The following is a 7,753-nucleotide window of genomic DNA, read 5'->3' as shown; positions in this document are numbered from 1 at the left end:
CGATCCACCCCAATATATTTCAGCAGGTCAGTCTCGACCACTTCATGAGCCTAGACTTGAAAAATTAAGAGAAAATGATGATGATGTTGAACATTTTGTAATTACCTTTTGAGAGAATTGCAGCAGCATGTCTGTGGCCAAAAGTGGACTGGGTTTTTTGCCTCCTCCCACTGCTGACTGGTAACGCCAGAGGAGCATATGTGCATATGGATGTTGATGATGCTCATGATTACGATAAAGTAAAAACAGCAATTCTGAAAAAATGATATTAACCCTGAGACCTACAGGCAGAGGCTCAGATCCCTCCATGTGGAACCTGAGGAGAGCCCCAAGGAGCTGTATGTTAAATGGATCCAACCGCAAGGTAAAACACTTAATGAAATTAGTGAGATCCTGATTATGGAACAATACTTAAGAATGCTGTCCCCTGAGCTTCAGGTTTGGGTAAAGGAGCATGGGCCGAAATCTGCTGCTGAAGCTGCCACACTAGCTTACGTGTTTGTTGCTGCCCGGGAAAAAGGCCAGCCATGGAGCAGTATGGGTGGTAAGGATGGCCACAGAACCATACCCCCTCAGTACCAACAGAGGTAGGCGCCAGGAGTGGGTAAGCCTCCCATGAGGGGGAGCCAATACGCACCACCTAGAACTCCTAACAGAACGCCCACTTGCTACTTGTGTGGACAGGAAGGTCATGTTAACTTAATGTGCCCAAAGAATCCAGCTAAGCTAACCTAGATGGGTTTTGTTCCACGCCAGAGTGTTAACCCTGAGCCCAAAAGTAATCACACAATGAAAACGGCTTGGGTTAAAATCAAGGGGGAAAACTTCAAAGCCCTGATTGATACTGGCAGCACGCAGACCCTTGTACGGAGGAAATATGTACCAGCTAATGCAATTTGTACCCTGGAGACTGTCCCTATCTGCTGTGTACATGGGGATGAGAAGCATTATCCCACTGCAGATATTTATGTGGAGATAGAGGGTCAGACATATCTATTAAATGTGGGAGTTGCAGGTCACTTACCCTTTCCTGTAATTTTGGGTGAAGATTCGCCAGTACTGTATGACTTGATAAAGTCAGTGCAAAAGTGTAATGTTGTCACTAGAGCACAAGCTAAGCATGAGGCTGCAGATCCCATAACCCTCAGTGCCTTGCCCTTCTATAATGCAGTTTGAAACATGTCCCGGGAAAGCTCACAAGACTCGTAGAAAAAGGAGGCAAGACAAATCAGGGCACGACTATACAATCACCGGCTGAGGCTACTCCAGACATGCCCCTGGGTTTTCAAATACCTACTGCTATAATGCAAATGCAGGAAAATGATCCAACTTTGTCTACCCTTTTGCAGAGAGTACAAGGAAGAAAGAAGGAGACTAACACTAACAGTGATGCTTTTGATCTTCTGATGCTTTTGACCCTTTGATGCTTTTGATTCTCTGATGCTCTTGATCTCTTGATGCTTTTAATCCTTCGATGCTCTCAAATGGGCACGTTGCCAGGACCGATAATCTGAACAGGTCAAACTTATTATGTTTTTAATCCTATGGTGCTTTTAATCCTATGATGCGTTTGATCCTTTGATGCTTTTGATCCAATGATGTTTTTAATACTATGATGCGTTTGATTCCAATATGTATTTGATCCCTTGATGCTTTAAACCCTATGATGCTTGTGATCCTTTGTTTCTCTTGATCCTATGATGCTTTTAATCCTATGGTGCGTTTAATCCTATGATGCTTTTGATCCTTTGTTGCTCTTGATCCTACAATGGGTTTGTTCCTATGATGCTTTTGAACCTATGATGCTTTCGATCCTTCAATGCTTTTGAACCTATGATGCTTTTGATCCCAATATGCTTTTGATCTTACAATGCTTTTGACCATATGATGCTTTTGATCCTTTGATTGTTTTGAACCTATGATGCTTTTGATCTTTTGTTGCTCTTGATCCTATGATGCGTTTGATCCTATGATGCTTTTGATCCTTTGTTGCTCTTAATCCTACAATGCGTTTGTTCCTATGATGCTTTTTAACCTATGATGCTTTCGATCCTTCAATGCTTTTGAACCTATGATGCTTTTGATCCTGTTATGCTTTTAACCCTATGATGAATTTGATCCTATGATGCTTTTGCTCCCAATATGCATTTGATCTTACGATGCTTTTGATCATATGATGCTTTTGATCCTTTGATGGTTTGGAACCTATGATGCTATTGATCTTTTGTTGCTCTTGATCCTATGATGCGTTTGTTCCTATGATGATGAGGTGTTTTGAGTTTTATTTATTGAGTTTAAGGCTATGTTTTTAATCCTATGACGCTTTTAATCCTATGATGCTTTTGATTCTTTGATGCTTTTGATCCTATGATGCATTTAACCCTATGATGCTTTTGATCCTTTGTTTCTCTTGATCCTACATTGCATTTGTTCCTATGATGCTTTTTAACCTAATTAAATTAAGGAAAAACTGAGGGTGTTTTTGGAGCAAAAGAGGAACGATTAAAACAAGAGGAACGCAAACAAGTCATCCATCGCGCACATGTCCGACACGATCACTGCTTTCCAGCGTAAATTGGACTTATGGATGTGGCAAGTGAAACAGGACAATCTTATCCGCTTTCCTGTTTGTCAGAGCATGTCAGCCTCATTTCCCGAGACTTTTTAATGTGCTCAGTTTGCTACCAAACTGAGCTGGTTAAAGACTGAGTTTGATCGCCGTTTCTCTGACTTCGGAGCACAACAGTCTGGCTTTGACATCTTTGCCAATCCTTTCACCACCGATGTCTGCACTGCACCCTAACACCTTCAGATGGCGCTAATTGAGCTTCAAAGCGACAGTGGCCTGAGACCAAAGTTCCAGGATTCTGCAATCCAGGACTTTTACTATCTGCTGCCCCCTGGTTTGATGCCACAGCTTTGACTTCATGCTGCCTGTGTTCTGTCCATGTTTGGGAGCACCTATCTGTGCGAACAGTTTTTTTCCATAATGAATCTGAAAAAAACAAGCACAGATCACGCTCACGGATGACAACCTCCATGCTGTTCTACGCATTGCCTCAGCACAGGACCTAAAACCAGACATTGACACACTGGCAACGGGAAAACTGTGTGAGAGATCTGGTCAGAAAACACACTGGTAAGCATTTTTAAAAAAACTTAATTAAAATATGATAAAATGTAATTCAACCATGAAGAAGAACAGTTAAACTGTGTGCAATCTAATGATTGTGCTTGCATTTTGTTTAGTGTTTATCATTTTCAGAACATGATCAATCGATAGTAGAGAGAGAATCCACTTGGTGTGTTCAAGGACAGGCAGCATCTCCTCATCAAAGACTAACCGAAAAACTTGACCAATATAGTTTTGAACGGAGTCAACCTTGAATTTGGTATTTTTTAGTTGATTACATATTTATGTGTAGCTGCTGTTGTAATTATTTAATGTTTGCAGGTCTTATGTGTGTATGCAGACAAATTGTTGTCATCACCACCATCAGTTGAATAACAGGCTGTGTGCAGCCTTTTTTTGTAAAATGCTACATGTGTCATACATGTTCTTTGCAGCTTAGTTTTATTTTTCTTTATTCACTTGGACAGTTTGATCCTTCATTAATGGAGTTATGTGGGTTTTCATAAGCTGAAGAAGTTTAAAAGGATTTATATTAGAGCAACAAGCAAACATATGTTTTCTATGCAACTGTAATTGTCACTTGAATAAGTTATAATAAATAATGAGTTATTTAACATTACGGAGTAGTTACATTTATTTTACATTAGATTACATTTAGTCACATTTATAAGTTACATCTGGCCCTTTGAGGACAGCCATTAGGCTGATTTGGCCCACGGTGAAAATGAGTTTGACACCCCTGCTTTAGATCCTATAATGCTTTTGATCCTTTGATGTTTTTAACTCTATGATGCTTTTGATACTTTGTTCCTCTTGATCCTATGATGCTTTTGATCCTATGATTCTTTTGAACCTATGATGCTTTCGATCCTTCGATGCTGTTGAAGCCATGATGCTTTTGATCCTTTTATGCTTTTAACCCTATGATGCTTTTAATCCTATGATGCTTTTGATCCTTTGATGCTCTTGATCCTATGATGCGTTTGTTCCTATGATGCTTTTGATCCTATGATGCTTTTGCATCACACATAAACACAATCCCAGGTTTCTTTTTAAGACTGTGGATCAGCTGTTAAACCCAACCCCTCCTTGTGCCTCAGCTGGAACAAATGATGACGTTGAATAGTTTTAATCTCACTTTACCAATAAGGTGGTGTCAATCAGAGCCTCTATTACCCCTGCGGCCTCTTACTCAGAGGTTCCTGACCTGCAACAAGAGTTTTAACCAGTTTTATCCCATCGACTTGTCTGAGCTTTTAAAATCAGTATCACAAATTAGTGTCCTCCAGCCCACTTGATGTAATACCTTCAAAATTTTTACTGAAAGTAATAGATTCTGTTGGGCCCCATTTGATCAATATTTTTAACAGCTCCCTATCTACTGGTTGTGTCCCTGATTATTTTTAAACGGCTTGCGTGAACCCACTTTTAAAGAAACCTAGTTTAGATCCCTCCCTCCATCATAATTTTAGACCAATTTCAAAACTGCCATTTATTGCAAAGATTCTAGAAAGAATTGTTTCCAAACAACTGCTCACTGTACTGGAAAATAACAAAATTTGAAAAAATTCAGTCTGGTTTTAGGAAGTAACACAGCACAGAGACTGCCCTGCTTAAAGTCACCAATGACCTTTTAATGTCTGCTGATGAAGGCATGTGCTCAGTCCTTGTACTCCTGGACCTTAGCGCTGCTTTTGACAACATTGATCACAGCATCATGTTAGACAGACTGAGGCACTGGGTGGGGATCTCTTGTACTGCCCTAAAATGGTTTTCATCATACCTGTCAAAGAGGAAGTTTTGCGTGTCTGTAAATAACTATGTCTCCTCGTTCTGTCCAGTTAAATATGGTGTGCCTCAGGGGTCTTAGGACCCATTTTGTTTTCCTTGTATCTGCTTCCCCTTGGACATATTATCCATAAACATGGCATTTCTCTTCATATTTATGCTGAAGACACACAAATGTACTTGCCTGTCAGATCTTCAGACCCTGGAATGCTGAGTTCACTTAACTGCCTTGGTGAAGTTAAAAAGTGGATGTCAAATGATTTTCCTCCAGCTGAACTCAGCCAAAACAGAAATCCTTGTCATTGGGTCTCAGCAAATGGCAAAGCAAATACTGCCATCTGCCGGGACGCTCGTAAACCACATTAAGCCCATGGCAAAGAACCTCGGTGTTTGGTTTGATAGTCATTTAAATTTTGAGCAGCATATCACAAAACTTGTTCAATCATGTTTTTATCAACTTAGAAATATAGCTAAAATTCGATCTGTTAACTATTAATTAAAGACGAGACAATTTTACACTCCTTCATCTCATCACGCCTGGATTATTGCAACAGCCTTTTCACCTGTTTATCTCAAAAATCTATTGATCAACTCCAGACTGTCCAGAACTCAGCTGCCAGGCTTCTAACCACAACAAAGAAATATGAACACATTACTCCAATTTAGCTTCATTACACTGGCTCCCAGTATGTTTTAGAGTTGACTTTTAAATTCTATTGATCACTTTTAAAGCTCTTGATGGCCTCTCGCCTTATATTTCTGACCTTTCGCAAACCTATGATGCTTTTGATTCTTTGTTGCTCTTGATCCTACAATGCTTTTGTTCCTATGATGCTTTTGAACCTATTATGCTGTCAATCCTTCAATGCTTTTGATACTTGATAATCTGAACAGGTCAAACCTATAATGTTTGTAATCCTATGATGCTTTTGATCCCAATACACTTTTGATCCTTCACTGCTTTTGATACCGATATGCTTTTGATCCGTCGATGCTTTTGAACCTATGATGACTTTGATCCTTTGAATGCTTTTGACCCTATAATGATTTTGACCCAATTATGCTTTTGATCCTATGATACTTTTGATCCAAATATTCTTTTGATCCTTTGATACTTTCCATCCTACGATGCTTTTGATCCTTCGATGCTTTTGAACCTATGATGCTTTTGATCCTTTGACGCTTTCGATCCTATAATGCTTTTGATCATTTGATACTTTAACCTCTATAATGCTTTTGATGATTTGTTGCTCTTGATCCTATGATGCGTTTGATCCTATGATGCTTTTGAACCTATGATGCTTTTAAACCTATGATGCTTTCGAACCTATGATGCTTTTGATTCTATTATGCTTTTTATCCTATGATGCTTTTGATCCCAATATGGTTTTGATCCTTTGATGCTTTTAACCCTATTATGCTTTTGATCCCTTGATACTTTTGATCCTTCGATGCTCTCAAATGGGCACGTTGTCGGGACCGGTAATCTGAATCTTAAACCTATGATGTTTTTGATCCTATGATGCTTTTGATCCTATGATGCTTTTGATCCCAATATGCTTTTGATCTTTCACTGCTTTTGATCCCAATATGCTTTTGATCCTTCACTGCTTTTGATCCCGATATGCTTTTGATCCTTTGATGCTTTTGATCCTAAGATGCTTTTGACCCCAATATGCTTTCACTCCCAATATGCTTTGGATCTTATGATGCTTTTAATCCTATGGTGCTTTTAACCTATGATGTGTTTGATCTTATGCTGCTTTTGATCCTTTATTTCTCTTGATCCTATGATGCTTTTGATCCGTTGTTGCTGTTGATCCTGCAATGCGTTTGTTTCTATGATTCTCTTGAACCTATGATTCTTTCGATCATCAATGCTTTTGATCCCAATATGCTTTTCATCCTTTGATGCTTTTGATCCTATGATGCTTCTGATCCTTTGATGCTTTCGATCCTATGATGCTTTTGATCCTTAGATGCCTTTGATCCTTTGATGCCTTTGATCTTTTGATGCTTTTGACCCTTTGATGCTTTTGAACCTGTGGTGCTTTTGATCCTATGGTGCTTTTGATATTATGATGCTTTTGATCGTTTGTTTCTCTTGATCCTATAGTGCTTTTGATATTATGATGATTTAGATCCTTTGTTTCTCTTGATCCTTTTAATCATATGATGCTTTTGATCCTTTGATGATTTTGCTCCCAATATGCTTTTGAACTTATGATGCTTTTGATCCTATAGTGAATTTACTCATATGATGCTTTTGATCCCAATATGCTTTTGATCCCAATATGCTTTTGGTCATTCGATGCTTGTTAACCTATGATGACTTTGATCCTTGGAAGCTTTTGACCCTTGGTTGATTTTGATCCTTTGATGCTTTTGATTCTTGGATGCTTTTTGTCCTAATATGCTTTTGATCTCATGATGCTTTTGATCTTATGATGCTTTTGATCTTATGATGCTTTTGATCCTATTGTGATTTTAATCATACAATGCTTTTGATCCTTTGATCCTTTGATGCTTTTGCTCCCAATATGCTTTTGATCATATGATGCTTTTGATCCTATAGTGATTTAAATCATATGAGGCTTTTGATCCAATTATCTATTTGATGCCTTTGATGCCTTTGATCCTGTGATGCTTTGGATCCTGTGATGTTTTTGATTCTTTTGATCCCAATATGCTTTTGATCCTTCGATGCATTCCAGCGTATGATGCTTTTGATCCTTAGATGCTTTTGAATTTACGATGCTTTTGATCCTGTGATGCTTTGGATCTTGTGATGCTTTGGATCCTGTGACGCTTTGGATCCTGTGATGTTTTTGA

Source organism: Etheostoma cragini, chromosome 7 (assembly GCF_013103735.1).
Source record: "Etheostoma cragini isolate CJK2018 chromosome 7, CSU_Ecrag_1.0, whole genome shotgun sequence".
In the NCBI taxonomy this organism is placed as follows: Eukaryota; Metazoa; Chordata; class Actinopteri; order Perciformes; family Percidae; genus Etheostoma; species Etheostoma cragini.
The sequence above is the reverse complement of the archived record's forward strand: the minus strand, read 5'-3'. Positions refer to the sequence as shown.